The 19,515-nt window shown below is 34.0% G+C and overlaps 1 protein-coding gene across 3 annotated transcripts in view; it reads left to right on the top strand.

Moving 5' to 3' along the window:
- The window catches only part of LOC105465328 (leucine rich repeat transmembrane neuronal 4), a 780,577-nt gene that overhangs the window by 539,173 nt on the left and 221,889 nt on the right, over positions 1-19,515 (top strand). The window lies entirely within an intron of this gene.

The following is a 19,515-nucleotide window of genomic DNA, read 5'->3' as shown; positions in this document are numbered from 1 at the left end:
TAGGCTTTAGGCAAAGTCTTTAGGGTTTTCTAGGTACAGAATCATATCATCAGCAAAACAGATAATTTGATTGCTTTTTCTATTTGGATGTCTTTCCTTTCTTTCTCTTGCCTGGTTGCTCTGGCTAGCACTTCCAGTACTATATTGAATAAGAGTGGTGAAAGTGGGCATCCTTGTCTTGTTTCAGTTCTTAAGGATAATGCTTCCAGTATTTCCCCACTCATTATGATGTTAGCTGTTGGTTTTTCATAGATAGTTCTTATTGTTTTGAGGTATGTTTCTTCACTGCCAATATGCTGAGAATTTTTATCATGCAGGGATGTTAAATTGTATTAAAGGGGGTTTCCATGTCTATTGAGACAAACATATGGTTTTCAAATTTAATCTTGTTTCTGTGGTGAACCACATTTAATGACTTGTGTATGTTTAATCCATCTTAAATCCCAAGAATAAAGCTACTTTATTGCGGTGAATTAACTTTTTGATGTTCTGTTGAATTACAGTTGCTAATATTTTGTTGATGATTTTTGCATCTATGTTCATCAGGGATATTGGCTTTGAGTTTTATTTTTTCGTTGTGTTTATGTCTGGTTTTATTATCAAGGTAATGCTGGATTAATAGAATGATTTAGGGAGGAACCCTCCTCTTTCATTTATTTGGAATAGTTTCAGTAGAATTGGTACCAACTCTTCTCTGTACATCTGGTAGAATTTGGCTCTGAGTCCATCTGGTCAAGAGCTGTTTTTGGTTGGTAGATTTTTTATGACTAATGCAACTTCAGTACTCAATATTAGTCCATTCAGGGCTTTAATTTCTTCCTGTTTCAATCTTTGGAAGTTGTATGTTTCAAGGAATTTTTTATCCATTTCTGGTTGGTAGATTTTTTATGACTAATGCAACTTCAGTACTCAATATTAGTCCATTCAGGGCTTTAATTTCTTCCTGTTTCAATCTTTGGAAGTTGTGTGTTTCAAGGAATTTTTTATCCATTTCCACTAGATTTTGTACTTTGTGTGCATAGGCTTGTTCATAATAGTGTTGGAAAATTTTTTGCATTTCTGTCAGGTAAGTTGTAATGTCACTTTTGTTGTTTCTACTTGGGCATACTTGAATCTTCTCTCTTTTTTCCTTTGTTAATCTAGCTAGTGGTCTATTGATCTTGTTTATCCTGTCAAACAATAAAATTTTGGTTTTGTGTTCCTTCGTGTGAATTTTTGAGTCTCAATTTCATTCAGTTACAGTATTTTGGTTTAAAGTCTGTTTTATCTGATGTAAGGTAGTGACGCCTGCTTCTTCTTGTTTTCCATTTGCCTGATAGATCTTTTTCCAACCTTTTGAGCCTATGTGTGTTATTACATAGGAGATGAGTCTCTTAAAGACAACAGACAGATAGGTCTTGCTATTTTATCCAACTTACTCTGTACCTTTTAAGTGAGGTGTGTAGGCTATTTACGTTCAAGTTTAATATTGATATATGAGGTTTTGACCTAATCATGAAGTTGTTAGCTGGTCACTTTGTAGTTTTTATTGTGTGGTCTCCCACCATCTTTTTAGAAAGCAAAAGGAAGTCTACTTTTTCATAGGTTGAAACAAAATTAAGATTGAATTAGAAGTGTTACTTATTCTGTCAAGATTGCCCTGCAAATACAACCCTGAGAAATTTTCCTGGTAAAGAGTGATTAGGGCATTGCCTTCTAGATTTACCCAGAAAGAACTTTTATGGATGCTCAGACTTCATGGGGTATTGCCTCTCCCTAAACCAAATAATGAAGCATAGTTGTATGAAACTTACTAGATATTTAAAGATGCTATGATTAACAATATAAGTAAATAGCCAACAGTTACTCACCATTGTGCTATGTACTTTATCTGTTTTATCACAATTAGCTTCTATTATTTCTCTCCTTGAACTTTTAGTCCCTTCTTTTTGAGATAAGTAAACAAAATCTTAAATACTTTAAGACTGGACAAAAAGAAGTTTAGAAAGATTATAGAAATAATTTTTATAAAATAATGATTATGACAACTACAATCAAAATAATAGTAATAATAAGCTTTAATATAACTGGTATAGATTTTTTAAATCTAACCCTCACAATAACACACTGAGATCCATTGTTGCCATTTCTAGCTCAGGATACTGAGATTAGAGAGATTAAGTAACCCTGGACAGGCTAACTATTCATTGCAAAGACAGGGAAAGATTGCTCCAGAATGTGCGTTTTCAACTCATTTGCTGTATTCTCGCTCAACAAGTAATTATGTTTTCATACTTACAAAAGTATCCTTTTTGGTACTATACACAACATATGCAATCTTTGTTTATGCTATTTTATATAGTTGCAGATTCAACATTTTTATTAATTTTTCTATGTTGTAACACGAAGTAATTTGCTTCAAACTCTTAGATCATGAATAAGAAAATCTTTGTTGTGGGTTCTGTTATAGACCACTAAGGCATGCTTTTGTGGAAGACAAGTAGCAATTTAGGAAATATGAAAGCTGAACAGACCATTGTAGATACCATATTAAATAGATTATTAAATTTTCAATCTACCTGCTACTCAGTCACTATATTCAGGGACAGGAGTATCTATGATCAAGACTAACAATTGCAAAAACAATTCAGAAATAATGGATAAATCAAATAGAAAACTGAACAATACATATAATAATATATAGAAATTGTGTTGCCTAAAATAACTATTTGAGAAGCATTGAAATTGTTGAGAAAAATTGTTTGATAAGATGCTTGAAGTAGAAGTTAAGAAAAGATACATTTTTGTTTTCATAATAATTGATAATACTTGAACTATTTTGAGTGATTATTTCTCAGAGGTTATTTGTTTTCCTAAATGCTACAGTAAGATTTATTTTACCAATCGGAGTTTTGTAGCTTCAGTTACCTTATACCACTGCCTCCCAGGAAAGAATTTATCATATTCTGGTGGCAATTCTGGTAAAAAGGTGACAGGAGATGTCAAGTCCAGGTAATATGTGGGGGAAGAAAGAGCGGGATTGCTGAGGTGAATCACCTGCCATGGAACTGAGGAGAGTGCTTGGAGAACAGAAATATTTAATAATAATTTTTAAAGTGTTTCACTATAATATATGCAATGTAATGGCTAAATTTATAGCCTCTACAAAATATTTAGTAGAAAACTTGGGACTTTTAAAAAGTTTTATTGTTTCTTTTTGAGGAATTCAAAGGCGTGACTTTTGAAATACACCATTTCAGTAATTGCAGCATAGTATAAGTTGATGTTCATATCGTAAGGAAAAATGAAAGTCTTGTGTAGACTGGAACATTCTATCACCATGGCAACTTTACGGAGAACAAATTTCTCTGAATTAGCAGCTGGGTCAAGGATATTATCATCATCAACCACCTGTCCCTGATTTAGATTTTAGTGGAACATGTACCATGTTTTGGTAGATTGCTGACCTACCATGGACATGTAAAGGATTCATTCATTCTACTCTTTTCTTGCCTTGGACTTAAGGAGACTTGCTATGAAATTATTGAGTTGAGCCTTTACCTGTTAAAGTTATCAATAACAATGACGGAAGCTGGGAAGAGGAAGCATTTGGAGAAATTGGGTTGGCTGCAAACTGGAAAACACAAGAAAACCCATAGTAATGATTAGAACTAATTAATTATAGAGGCAAATGAAAGTTGACAGAAGGAAAAAGAACCCAGAGCTAGAGTATCAAGAAAGTATCTAAGAGTGACTTCGTAGTCTCTAAATATTCTTTTATCACACATAATACTAGTAAAATTGTTAAAACATTTACCTTGCATATTTAACACTTGAAATTTATTCATATAATAAATATACTCTGTAGCAATCATTATTAGTACTCACCAATATTCAGCTCTTCTTTCTTTTTTGGGCATACAGGCAACTATATTTCCTGGCCCTTTTAGTCAGTGGAGTAGCGAAATGTCCTGCAGAATTTTCCCGGTGTTGCCTTTTCAGGCCTCCAAAGTGGAGGAAACCATGTGTTCATCTTGGTGCATCTGCAGGATAATGGAGACTCTGTCATACTGGTTGTCTGAGAAACTGTGTGGAGCAAAGCCCTAGGCAAACTATTGTGGCTTAAAACTCTAAAATACATTTATCTCTCATTTTTCTGACCATGAGAGATGAATACATTTTACAATATTAAGCCATTGAAATTTTGAAATTGTTACCACATCATTACTTAGATTATGGTAAACAACATATACACACCAGGTGAAACTTAAAATTACTAATACAAAAATATATATAGAAACTTGAACTTGCATATCTTCTTTCTGTACCCCATTGCATATTTCTGAGCATTCCCTTGGATACCTTTGCTCCCATTTGGAAATTACTGCTCTAGACATCACCTAATATTACCAAGAGAATATATAGACATATAAAGTCAAGTGTGATACTTCCTTAGAGTTTTATTTTTAAAAAAATAAATTATTTAATCCTGAAAAGGGTGCACTTTGTCACCAGGTGGTTTGGTTACTTTCCTTGCATGTTATAAGTGGTAGCATTCTGGCTACAATCAGCTGTAATACAACCTTTGGTTATAAAAAGAAACAACACTTCTTAACAAGAAAATATAAAAATTAATAATGAATACTGTAAAAGACAATTCTTATATAGAATTTACAAGAAAATGTGAGGATTAAATAAATATTATAAGAATTGTTATTCCTAACCCATATCATTCTTCCAAAAATGCCAGATGTTGTATGTTTTCATTGATTTCTAAAAAATAAATAAAATAATACTTTATTGAAGCCAATATCTTCCCACTATTGGCTACCGACTGTCAGATAAATATGGTGTCATAATAGTTTATGCTACCTAGTTATTTGAAAAGTTTTCTATCAGTTGCCAGGCAAATTGAAGATAAGGTAATGTATTTGCCATGTTTATTTTATTTGCATACAATAGAAAGTAAAATCAAATTAACTAAAGCAAAAGAAGAAATGTATTGGCTTATATAACTGCAAAGTCCAAGGAGTAAACTTGCTCTAGGCATGGCTGAATCCAAGAGTACAAACAATATCATTAGAGATCTATCTCATTTTCTCTCTCTCGACTCAGGTTTTCTCCCTGTTGATTTTATTTTCAAATAAACTTATTATATGTGCCAGGATAGTTGTGCCAGTTAGTTCTGGGCTTTCATTATGTTCAACTTCTGAGATTCCAGAAGCAAGATCAATCTTTGTAATTACCATGCCCCCAAAATGTTCAGATTAGCCACATTGGTTACATGTCTTCTGTAATGTAAAAGCACAAACAACTATTGGTTTCTTTGCAGAAGAGAAAACCCTCAAAAAGGAAAAGACCTAAGTAACTCAGAAATGGAAATACCTGACCTGTGCAGGGAGGGCTTCTGATTCAGCTCTTGCAGACATCATATCTTGAAAAGAAAACGGTCTACTATGTTTTTGGTTAAAGACTATGAAATAAAATCTTCTACAATGCTATATCTCCTACAACCAAATCATTTTTAGTAATGAATAGCAGAAGAGAGGATAATAATGCTTTCCTTTGCAACTAAAAGAACAGAATTTTAAATGCACACTCTTCAGAAGTTCAAGTCAAACAATGAAAATTCAAGTAGATATTCAGAAGGAACATCTCAAAAAAAAGTAGCACTGCTAAACTGCAAAAGTCCAGTGAAAATCTAGAGTTAACATTATTTAAAATATAACTAGATTAATCAGTCGTATCTCTGGATGGTAAAGCAGACGATGAAATTAAAAGTTACAAAGCGAATGGAAGGTCAAGAACTCTACCCTTTACTAGAGGCAGCCAAGTGAAAGATTGTGAATTGAGATCTCAGTGGTTCAGAGTGTGAATTATTGGTTTTCAGGTCTTTGAAGTCTCTAAGTGAGAATGTTAGTGGAGTGGGGCAAATTCATTCTTCCTGCACAATCATTAAAGACTCATATTGTCTTTTAATATTCTCTTTTATGATTAAAAATGATGAGTGAGTAGCACATTAACAGAGCCACTATAATATACAAATACAACGCCATTCAAAAAAGCCAGTGTTTTGCTTTAAAAAAAAAAATTTAAGCATTAGATTTTATCTCCTTTTTGATTGCCTCTCACATTAGTCAGAAACCTCTAACTTCCTGGATTCCTTAATAAAAACTTCAAATCATGCGGCAAGACATTTGACATAACGGAATTTTCACTAACATCCTTTCAGCAGCTAGCAACTTTAGTCTCAGGAGGAGATCTTTCACCCTGCTCTGGGTTATTAAAGCTAATTAAAGTGATGACCCTTATTTGCCAAACTGTCACTCAAGGTCTCTGGAAGGGACATCCTATTCCTTCTCATTCCTCTGTTCCTTTTCTGTGGTGTTAGCAGAAGAAAGGAAAGAAATGCTATCCCACTGGGGCTCCAAGCTGAAAGCAAACTCTGTGAATCGTTCTTTTTACAGGAGCAGCAATCTCTCATTTTACTTTTAAGGAAACATTATCCCCCACCATTTAATTCACAGGTGGGGAACTGTTTAAATATAAACAACTTTTGCATATTTCTAGTACAAACTCTTCCACCAAATTTTCTAAATTAGGAATGCATCTTTTTTACAAAATAATCTCAAATAAAATTTTAAAAGCTCTTCTAAGGTGTACCAAAATTTTGATAGAAGATAAAGAACTCCTTTTGGAGGAATTGTATAAGAGAAACTGCTTGAATTTACGGGATTTTGAAAGACCCAGTCATACAAAGAAAATTAATAATTTAGAAAAACTTTATTTTGAATGTCTAGAATGCTGTCATAGGAAAATTCTATCCTCTGATTTTCCCCAAATTTCAGAGAAAATAATTATTTTGCTTTGAAATGAATTAATAATGCTTGCTTTTTCAAATTCCCCTTTACTGTCTACTTGTGAAAATGTAAGTATATTATGTCTACATCAAATTTTTAATCATGTTAACTTGAGTGTGAGCAGCAGTATAGTTAGGAATGCTTTGGGCTACAGTAAATACACTTAACATGAACTTAAACAAGTAGGAGTTTATTATCCCAGATAAAGAATTGTGAAAATGGCAGTTTAGTGGTAATTCAGTGGCTCCAGCATATCGCCAGTGTTTCAGGCTTCTGCTGTTTTTCTGATCTTCCAAACTTAATGTGTCAGTCCTTGACCTCAAGTTGCCAGAAGTCTTGTCCACCTCCAGCACCACATCACAGTTTAGGGTAGGAGGGACAGGATGCTGCGGAGAGCCTGCTAGCTGAGTGTGTGTCATCCAGCAGGCTTTTCCTTAAGTCCCATAGGCCAAATGTTACATGGCCACACATACATATCGGTAAGCTCAGAAACAGGGAATTTGGGATGTAGAACAACTAAAACATGCAACAGTATCTGCTGTTGTTGTTGTTCATTCTCTTTGATATAAACATGTAATAATGACCAGATGCCACAATTCTATAAAAAACTATACATTTAAAAAATATTGAAACATTTCTAAATTTGAGGACAAATTTCAATTAATGGGTAGTAATATAAAATATATTTTATATAAAAAAGCAATTACAATTAAATCAACAATACATCATAAAGCTGTGAAAAGCTGTCTTATGTGTATCACAGTATGTTAATTCTCAGTCAGATGTTTTTCTTCTGTTTTGTGTGTCTAATTCTTTAAATGTAATTATTAACATTTTATCATGCAAGTTTCATTAAAGGTATAAATAATTCATAATTGTTTAGGTAACCATGCGGTGAATCTTCATTCAGATGATGATTACAAACAGAAAGTACTCAGCTAGTCACACTGGAAATTGCTCTGCCTGTTTGTAATGAATGTTTGTTAAATTTTTGATAAACCAATTTTTAAAAAGTATATGAAAAATAGGTGCATGTCATCTAGAAGTGCAACTTTCTTGTGGCCCAGTATCACTGATTTTATTAGCTGTTTGTCTATAAACTTTGTCATTGTGAAGGCAAATGAATTGTAAAATATTTGATGGCCTTATTTTTTAATCTCATTGAAATGATTTACAAAGTTGAATTATGTGAAGATGATTGGAAATGATCCACGTCATTTCCTTCTGTGTATGATTGCTCTATCTCATGTATGATTTTGAAAAAAAGGGTCGAATTAAAAAACACTATATTTACTGTATTAGTCTGTTCTCATGCTACTAATAAAGACACACTGAGACTCCATAATTTATAAACGGAAGAGGTTTAATGGACTCACAGTTCCACATGGCTGGGGAGTCCTCACAATCACGATGGAAAGTGAAGGAGCAGCAAAGGCACGTCTTACATGGTGACAGGCAAGAGAGCTTGTGCAGGGAACTCCCGTTTATAAAACCAGCAGGTCTCCTGAGACTTATTTACTACCATGAGAACAGTATGGGGGAAACCGCCCAGATGATTCAACTAGCTGTGGCTGGCCCCACCCTTGACAATGGGGATTATTACAATACAAGGAGAGATTTCGGGGGTCACTGCCAAACCATATCACTACTGTTTAGTAATGTGTGACTTAGGGTCTATCAAATGGATTAGAAATTTAAGGCCAATTTTGACCTATCTGCCTCATTCTAACCATACCATTACCTTGAATATTTAGGTTTATTATAACATTACTGAATTATACAGTAACTTTCTCTACACTGGCAAAAATGAGTGGTCCTTACCATTTTACCATTATGCTGGGATTAAGTGAACTATTATTTAAAATCTGTTTGAATGTAAAGAACACAATATTTATAGTGAGAGCATTTAACATGTGTCTTTATTTAATTTGATACGTGACCTTGAATTAATCGTGTAACTATCAGATATTCAATTTACTTATCTGCAACTTAAAGTAAAACAAAAAAGAAGTTTAAAAAAATGCTTTTATGCTATGGAAAAAGAGCCACGGGCTGTAAGAATAATTTTTTTTGTTTGTTTTAATAAAAATTGTAACTTTCTTCCCCTCACTTCATTTACTTGCAAGTGTTTCCTGTATTTTGAAAGTATGTCCTATTTTTTGCAAGACTATTTAAACTTAATTGGCAAGTGTGTTCTATTTTTTGCAAATCTATTTAAACATTGGCTTTTATTAATTATCCTGGCATTTGGTTTATACCTGCCTCTCTTTCATCTCTCAGACTTTCAGACTTTCCCTGTACAGCTCTGGAATGGATACCGGTCTCTCCATTTCTCTGAATTTGCTCTTGGTTCCTCACACACGGCAGCCTCATGACTAGGTCATATTCCACCACCCGGTCTGGCGAGTCTTCTAGACACAGGCTCTTTCACCCAGTGGCCACCCTGTCTCACTGATAGGGAGGCATGTTGCTTAAAAAAATCGCAAAGAATTATAAAAATTTATTTTTATTATCATTATTAAAATGAGGGCAATACACTTCGAATACATCTTTCCTTTCCATTTACTTTATATGCAAAGAAAGACCCTGATTGCCCAAGAGTAAAATTTTTACATGGTTAAATTTTTTTGTCCCTTTTGCATCACGAGGATTGTCAGAGTGCAATATATAGTTGTTTTGATATGACGTAGAAACTTTCGGAAATGTACGTTATTTTGGTGATTTTTCTACTAAGGGTTTCTTACGTTTTCTGTATTCAAATGCAAGAAGACTCTGAGTGAGTAAATGGAAGTTGAAGCTGATTTTCTCTTCAGGTGAAATGACTAAAGAAGTAGAGGAAATATGACAAATGGTAGATCATAACAATATCCATGGACACACAGAGTATGGCCTAGGGTTAAGAACTTAGTATAAGAAAATAGAAATTCACTGAGCACAATCCTTTTGTTAGCAAATATGCTTTTAAGTTGTTATAAGCCCCCTTGCATCAAAGGGCAGGTAAACCTTCTCCAAGGCAGTTTAATTTTCAATGTCCTCAATTGATCAATTCCAGAAAATGAGACTTCTCAAACCACCCAATATTTATATATACTCTTTAATGTTTAAAACAAAACTCATATTGTATGTTCCATTACTCTATACAGAAGCCTACACTATTTCTTAATAGATTAAAAAAAAAAATGCTGGCCTTGTGCTGTGGTTCCCGCCTCTAACTCAAGCACTTTGGGAGGCTGAGGAGGGAAGATCACTTGGGTCCAGGAGTCTGAGAAGAGTCCTGGCAAAATAATGAGACTCCTTCTCTTCAAAAAATTTAGAAACTAGCCAGGCATGGTGACATGCCATGTAGTTCCAGGCTTCAGGAGATTGAGGCAGGAGGATGATTTGAGCCCAGGAGTTTGAGGTTGCAGTGAGCTATGATGGTACCACAGCACTTCAGTCTAGGTGACAGAGCAAGATCCTATCAAAAAAAAAAAAAAAAAAAAAAAACAGAAAGCTTAGATTATATTTCCAAATACAGTTGGGTTGATGTTAAATTTATATAACTGAAATAGATTTTGATTTGCAAAGCCCAGCTGTCTCTGCCATGGCAGATGTATGCAGTTGGAATAAATGCCTTGAGGTAAATGGAGATGTCTGATGTACCTAGTTACTGTTCCCAACTGTGAATTTCTGAGTGAGAGATAGTTAAGAAATAATTTCCTTTCTATGTTTTATTATCTTCTGAATATCTATTTTAGAGCAGAAACTATGAATTTTATAGTCACGTGTCCGTATTTCCCACATATAACCACTGTTGGCTAAAACAAAGTCAATGAATATTGAATAGTGAAAGAATGAACACTATTACTTTTTAGTGTAACAAGATAAATGATTATATTCTTCATCAAATGTAAATATTTTTGTAGCATGTACTGTGATGGCAAGCACTTGTAACTGAGTTAAGCAGCATCTCATAACTATATTAATCAAGTCATTACAACTTTGCCCCAAGGAAATTAAAGGCCAGTGTTAAAGAATAAGACATTGTGTTAACCAGATAGATAAGATCACTTAAATATCAGTAGATAATCATAGGAGATGTAATCCTCCAATTTTCACTAACTTTTTAAAGATCTATCTAAAATATAATGTAACACAGAAATGTAAATCAAAAGCACCTTCACTCTTCCTAATCCCTTGATTATACTTTTTATCCAATCAGTACATCCAGCATTTCTTGACATCTAAGTTGAAAACACTAGAAATCTTTTCTCATGGTTATCAAATGCTGGCTGGGCTCACTTCAGGAGGCATTACTCTCAAATTTAAAATTCCACCCCACCCCACCCCACTGCTGACTTAAAAAGTGCCTCCTGCTTTTCACTTGCTTGCCAACATACCAGGCTAGAGTGTATCTGTCTTAATCATGCTGATGCCAAGAACTTGTCTTCTATGAGAGTGGCTTCTTTCCATAGTGATCTGTCTTCTCTTTTCTTGAATCTTTCTGAAATTGACACATAAGGTAGTAGGACTATTCAATCTGCTTTCTCTTCCATCTTTAATTTTCTTTTAAAAATTCATATATTTGAAAATTTTAAAACAAATATATTGCTCAGGACCATTGTTTTTCTTTTGTAAATATAAGACACTACACTTTTATTAGTGTGAACAAAAGTATAACTTGTTATAACGCTACAGGGATGTTCATAGAAACTCGAGACAGTGGTATCTGGAACTCAGCAGAAGCTTCCCCCAGGGACCCAACTGTCATCAGATTACTTTCTCCATTTCTCATTGTTGCTTTTCTCTGGGCCTCTATTACATTTTTCTGTCTTGCCGAATACTGACTTTATATAATCCTCCATCTGCACAGAAGAACATGGATACTTGTAATATTTTAGTTTATGTATTATAATTTTAGTTAGGTAGAGATGGTCTGATCTCACTATTCATTATACAAAATCCAAAGAAGGGCAGGATTGGCTGAACTTGGGTCTAGAGCTACCCCTTCAGCCCTGCCAGGGACAAATCATCTGTGGCCAGGGGCTCTGAAGTTAACCATTTGGATGCAGTGTGGGGTAATTTGGATCAGAGAGTTTATTTCCAGCAGAAGAGGTGAGAAGAAAAACAGTTATTATAGTAAGTGGAATAATGGGCAGGAAACCAGATAGGAACCTAGACTCTGCTCCATTACTCCACTATTTTAATATATAGCCATGTTGGTGTGAGTTGAAATATCTTCAGATACTCACATCTTCAAGTATTTCATACGTATGTGAGTATGCATCTATCTATCTATCTATCTATCTATCTATCTATCTATCTATCTATCTATCTATCTACCTATCTATCTATCTATCGCTTATGCCCTAATTGAAACCTGTGATTCAAACACAACCGAGCTCTTGCAAGTTCATGAATATACTATAAAATGTCCTGCTATTTCCCTTGTTGTAGTGCCTTTTTATGCTTCTTCTCTCTCTCTCTATCTATATATGTATATACGTATATATATGTATATATGTATATATAGATAGAGAGAGAGAGAAAGAGAATATGTGTGTGTGTGTGTGTGTGTGTGTGTGTGTGTGTGTGTGTGTGTATTTCAAAACTCAGTTTCCCAGTCTGGAATTGATATGCAGTCTGTGCTGTCACTTATCTCTGCTCTCTGATATATCACAACACATCTCAAAGTACATTGTACTCACTTTTCTATTTGTCTAGTATATGAGTATCTTGGTCTCATGTAAAGAAGGTAACTTTTTTCTCTGTTTAGTATGTAAAACCTAATTTACCCCTTGAAAGTGAGAGCTGCTTTTCCTAGGCTTTAACAATCTGCAGGTAGAAGTGAGGTGAAATTATCAGTAGTAATAGACACGTTACTTGTTCTTGTGTGCACTTACTCATGCAGAATTCCAATGACCTGAAATTACCCTTGAAGCACTTCTGGGAGTCCTCAAGAAATGCCTGATATGTGATCCTATGTATGTCTCATAATGCTAGAATCTTTATATTACTCAGTTAAGCAACTGCTCAGCACTAAATGTGGTCAAGGTATCCTCATTGACCACTTAGCATCCTGGTTTCTCTGGTACTTTTCTGATGGTGGAAAAGAACGAAGTGCTTTTCCTCCAATCTGTGTCATGTTTTATTCTCTGGAGATGTAAGAATTTCAGGGACTTTAAGGTTGTCTCCTGGTGTCATATATTGTGCTACATGAAAATAGCTTCTGCACTTTCCCTTCATTTCTGTAACCTCAGACCTCAGACCCAATTCATGCTTCAGGGAAAGGTAAGACACTGCATTATTCTGCAACACCCCCATCCTAGTCTCAATCTGTAGGTGGCAGCATCCCCAGATTTCCCATTTAACTTCTTGCTAAAACAAATATGTTTTCATGCAAGCCATCTCCTTGAGAATATGTTAAGAAGCTCACATACTCAGGCACATCTGAATCTTAATGTAGTACTATTGAAAGTACTACATCTTGTAGGTAGAACCTCCGTAAATATGTGTTGATTGAATAAATGACAAAATGAACAAAGGAATGATTGAGTGCACTGTGGTATCTCACCAGTTTCATTTTTATTCCGTGTCTCTCGATCTCATCCATTTCTTAGAATGCAATAGCCTCAAGCTAGAGGTTATGTAGTGAGTGAGCATTTGAATTGCAGAAAATAAATGTGCAAGGAGAACATTGAAAAAAATATATTTTCATGTTATATAAGAAAAAAATGACTACAGCCATTACCATTCATCATCACTAACATAACTAAGCAATAAAATCCTCCAACTTAAGCCAAGCATGTGCTTTCATTCTGTTTACCTGTATCTAAATTTCAAACAGCTAATGGATTCTGGGGGAAATGCCTTAGCAAGGTATTACTTTTCAGTAGTACAAGGAAAGAAACTTGCCCTCTGAGTCAATCACGCTGAACTGTCCTGGTGGAGGAGGCAATCTGTTTATAGGCCGAGGGGGAGAATAGTTTGGGAAGGCTCATAAAGGAACGAAAACTATGAGAGGGCTAATGGTTTCCATCAGAATATAATTTGTGTGAGCAGAGCCAGATAACATATTAACCTTCCCCATAGACTCCTAAGCCATGGGTTTGACCATATGGAAGCTCACATTCACACTGAGTGAATGTAAATAAATGTTTTCAACTCCAGTGCTATCAAAGCCATTTATGTTTCTGGCTCAGCAAGCCTTTCAATTCTTTCTTAGTCATATTTAGCATAAAAGGACATCCCACTGTTTTCACTACATTTGGATGGGAAAAAAAGTTTATGCCCTAATCCGTATTTGTTTTCTTCTAATAGCTTTTTGAACAACAACGACAATGAAAAATCTACATTCCCTAGGCTTTCGATTGTTCCTTTATGACTGAAATATAATAATCATCAGTTGACAACCATTATAAAAAAGAGAATGAAATGTCACATTTTCCTAGTATAAATGTCATCAATATTTTAAAAGAACTAAAACTTTACAGTGAGTTATGACGGTGTGGACCTAGGAATCCAATAACAGTTAGTGATTGTTGTTGCATTTATGCCTTGGGCATTGAGAGGTAGCTTTAGATATCTTGGAAATCAACAGGCTTCTGGTTCAAGTGTGAATGACTGCAGTGGGTTACTGCTTACTTGCCTTCAGAAATTTTAGTTTCATACTGAGAACAAATCAACATTTGCAACTTTTCAGAGCTTACAATAAAATGTTTTCATGCTGTGTATACTCTATGAAAGAATTGTGATTTCCAACAGGTTGGTAAGTTTTTGGGTGTTTGTATTTATATTGATCAAAAATTAAGGATCGCATATTATTCCCAAAAGAAGACCTTAGCAAAACATTTCAAATATGAAAAAGAATTAGGGGGAATTGTACAGAAAATCAGTATAATATCAAGGTGTTTTGTAAAAAAAAGGATAGTTGTTGATGTCATTAAGATTGGCAAGGGATGTAGAACCTAGAGTTTTATTTTGGATTTATTAATATTCAAGTAGAAGTAAGAAAAACCCAAGGGAAGAGACCAGGTTGCTCAAAGGAAAGAGCTTCACTGAAAGTCAGAAAAATCTGTGTACACATACACAGACACTGACACATAAACACACACAATTAGCCTATTAATGCGTTGTTTCCTTTTAATTTTAGTTGACACATAATGTACATATCTATGGGATGTAAAGTGATATTTCGACACATGTATACAATGTGTAATTATCAAATTAGGGTCATTAGCATAGCTATCACATGCAACATTTATTATTTCTTTATGTTATGAGTATTCAAAATCCTCTCTCCTGGCTTTTTGAAAATATACACCAAATTACTGTTAATCATATTTACCCTACAGTGCTACAGAACACTAGAAATTAATCCTCCCATCCAGCTGTCACTTTGCATCTATTAACCAATCTTTTTCCGTGGATATCCAAGCCCCTAATGCCCACAATTCTACTTTGAATGCCATAGAAATGGATGAAATCAGATAAATGGTGTGGGTGAGTAGAGAAATGAATTAGGCTGAGCCTAGGCCACAGTAATATTTAAAGGATTAGTAGAGAAGGAAAACAATGTAAGGAGACCTAAATAGAGAGACTAGCGAGGTATATAGGAACCAAGAGACTAAATGGCTACTGATAAAAAGATAACATTTTGTATATAATTAATATTGGCTAATATTATTATTCATGTGGTTTTGGTTGTTTTTTTTTTTAATGAAATGTTTTCATTAAATAAAACTTTCAACATTTATATATGAGTTTCTTCATTCAAAGCCCAATATATTTTGCTTTCCATAGATGCTGGCTCGAAACATAATATATTTTGATTTTATTTGCTCTCTTGATACTGTTATTTTAGATGCACTTTTATACAAATATATTGTGTTATTATTGAGGGCTCTCTGAATGGTTAATGACACGATTAAGCAAGCAAAGGGAAAAGTTTGGTAACAGCATTGCTTGTACATTTAAAGGAAAGGATTATAGAACATGTCTAAAAATAGACTAAATTTGTATAAAGGTTTAAAACCCATAAAATGCACACAAACCAGTTTTCAATAGGACCGTATTCATCATAAGGAAGGTTATAATTCAATAGAAGGAAACATTATTTCCCCAAAGAATTAGAAGCAAGAAATGAAGAAAATCTAAGTCCAGAGAGTGATTGGCCAAGAAAGAATGCAATCTATTTATTTCATTAGGAAAAAAACAGAAACGGGAAGTACCTCTTCTCAAATGTTGTTATGACTTATTTGCTTGTCTCTAAATTAATTATTTGATTAGTTACAAAATAAATAAACAAATAAGAGAGTATATGACACTGATTTGACTTGTTTCCTGTAAATGTGGCCAGTTGTGGTGTCATCAGAAGGATGCTTCAAGGCCTATTATGAGGTACTCTGCCAAAATGGTCCAATAGTAAATATTCTTTATGTCTCCGCAATGTTTTCTACCTAGTAGAGTAGTTCCACAGTTAAATTCTAACCTTGGCTTCGTGACCATCTTTTGGAGGTTGGAAGTATGATTATTTTCTTTTATTTTGAACATACAGAGTCACAGTAATGTTTGATAAAATATCCCAAATCATAAGGAATATTAGGAGTAATAATATTTTGCCAGAATGTGGTATTATCTATACAGTTGTTTGTCTTTTCTGTAAACAGCTTTTCTCAACTCTCAGATTTTCCTTAAAATAAATAATAAACAAACAAATAAAGAAATAAATAAATAAAAAGTCTCTTATGATTAGGCCAGAAGGATGAATTTCATTTATTCCTGCAAGGTTTTGTTTTCAAATCCATAGTCAGCAAGTGAAGCTGAATCCTTCTTGCCTAAACTAGCTATTATAGCTGTTAGGAAGTAGGATGCGCTGTTTCTCATCACATGCATGGCAAAAACAGGGCACTATCTAGTAAACCACTATGAGAAAAAAAGAGACTCAGTTAGCAAAAACAAATTATGGGTTTTCCTAGCCTGCGATATGCTCTTTACTCATAGATAGACCCAGTGGTAACCAACCAGTGCAACCAATTGGGGCTTTTTGTTGGTTTATTTGTTTTTGTTAACCACTGATCAGCATATCACTGTACATAGCTCATAGGATATTTATAAATAGCTAATCGCTCTCCAAAGTGCCACTTAATTGATGAGATTTTAGTACCAAGAAATAGAACATACATATAAAAGAAAAAAGAGAAAAAATGATATTCTTATTAAAATACATGGCAAGATGATTGTTGTGCATAATTATTTCTCCATGTGACTTCCTCAGATTAAAAAAAAAAGAGTAAAATGGTTTGAAAAGACAAAAAGTGTGCAAAATTTAACAACTTTTGTAGTACATTGTTGACTATACTCCAGAAATATTCTTGGGAATTTAAATTTATAATAGCGGTATGTCAGAATATTTATTTGAATTAATTCTCTCAAATTTCACCATTTTTCTCCTAATTTCTAGCACAACTTACTGAAAAACATAACCTTTGTAGTGATATGGAATTCCACTTTTATTAGAGATGAAAGTGGATATATACTTGGATAGTTACTTGGCTTTTGCTTGATTTCCATTACAAATGTGTATGTGACAAATGTACACTACATGTATGTGTGTATCACAACGATACTGCTTTATTACAAGTTTGTATAGATAATAGGAGTTTAGTTAATATTATAAAATGTTTCATATGTTGTAATAATAATAATGCAATCAGTGCATAGTTTCAAACCTTCTAGTGTTCTCAAGTTAAACGTTACTAGCTCAAAAACCATTCATTTTTTTAACTGCAGGAGTGATAAACCCAAAACATACTGAAATTCTGTTAAACCATTGGTAATGCTCTGGTGTGTCAAAATAATCCATATATATATATATATATATATATATATATATATATGTAAATGTGTTAATAATTATATAATTCAGTTTTAGAAACTGCATTTTTTTGAACAGATGGTAAAACTTTTCTCTAAGCAACTGGGAATTATCCTCTTAAGTCCCATGTTCCTAGTGGGACAAAAAGCACTGGAGGGTACATTAGGCTCCATCTTGAAAATGTGAAAATGACAGGCATTTTTTTTTTCTGAATGTATGTTTCATTGATCCTTTACTTAAGAAAAGCTGAACAGTAACTTTCCATTACATTTTTCCCATGACACATAATTTCAACTGTGAGAATTAGTAACAGAATAAATGACAAATGATGGGGAAAGATTGACAGATGCTAGTAATTGTGTGTGCTACTTTGGTTATTCTATTCTATCCAGACTTCTATATTTCATTTTGTCATCCTTTATACATTAAGCTTACTCATCCATCTTGTAGAAAGATGGAAAATTACATAAATGGGTTATTCGGCTGTTTTAGCACTGATAGAATAAAAATGAGCATACCGTCAAAAGTATATATTAGAGCTCATCAGAAGTAATATGGTCTGCAATACCTCTTGTCTCCCAGGAAAGTCAGTATTTTCTTGGGTGGAGTGTTCCAAATACTGAAGAAGAGTTCTTTTCATCTGAAAACTTTAGACAATGGGAAAAGTTAATAGCATGTCTACCTGCAGGATAGTGTACATGTTAAATAAAACACATATTTTCTAAATTGTGCAACAGACAGCTGACATTTCTGAGAAAATATTTCCTCCATTTAAGAATATTTTTTAAAAATAGACAAAAAGTTAGTTGTTCAATCTAATTGGAAACTGGGACAACTAGTACTCTCCTACTTTATAAATATAAGAAAATAGAAAATTGCCTGTAGCGTGACCTGGAATTCTGTGTAATTACTGCTTTCAAAACATTTAAAGATCATAGAAGTCACATTCTAATCATTGTAATTCAGTGTCACTGATCTTCCAACCCTTTGTCAGAGTCTCCTTGCAACTAGCATTAAGTATAACACTATGAAAAAAAATTGTTTCTTACCTGATGATATTTCCCATTTTCCTCAAAAAGTCAAAACCTGATTTCGTTGTTTTACTGTCATGGACAGCCTTCCCATATTTATCTGGTTAAATGGTAAAGTCTTTTTAAATATTGGTAACAATATTTATACAATACCATAGACTGCTTTTTAAAGGAAATGCAGGAAAAGTAAACACAGAATTACTGCTTAACAACCCTTTATGTATTATACTTATTCAATTCTATCATTTGGTGAAATTCTTAGTGAAAGTGACATAATAAATCAGACACAAAGCGTGCCATCTGGGATTTCAAATGCCATGAGTTTAGGGACAACATTTTTTATTTATGGATGTACTTACACTACCACACTGCACATAGAAAGTGAGTAAAAAAGGTGTTCAGACTGGGCGTGGTGGATCACTCCTGTAATCCCAGCACTTTGGGAGGCCGAGGTGGGCAGATCACGAAGTCAAGAGTTTGAGAGCAGTCTGGCCAATATGGTGAAAACCGTCTCTACTAAAAATACAAAAAACCTAACCAGACGTGGTGGCACATGCCAGTAGTCCCAGCTACTCGGGAGGCTTATACAGGAGAATCGCTTGAACCCGGGAGGCAGAGGTTGCAGTGAGTTGAAATTGCACCACTGCACTCCATCCTGGGCAATAGAAGGAGAATACATCTCAAAAAAAAAAAAAAAAAAAAAAAAAACAAGAAAAAAAAAAACAGGTATTCAATGAATAAATGAATGGACTACACATGATATATATAAGGCAGAGAGTGACAGGTGACT

This window comes from Macaca nemestrina, chromosome 13, assembly GCF_043159975.1.
Source record: "Macaca nemestrina isolate mMacNem1 chromosome 13, mMacNem.hap1, whole genome shotgun sequence".
Lineage (NCBI taxonomy): Eukaryota > Metazoa > Chordata > Mammalia > Primates > Cercopithecidae > Macaca > Macaca nemestrina.
Note: the sequence above shows the minus strand (reverse complement) of the source record. Positions and strands in the feature narration are given on the sequence as shown.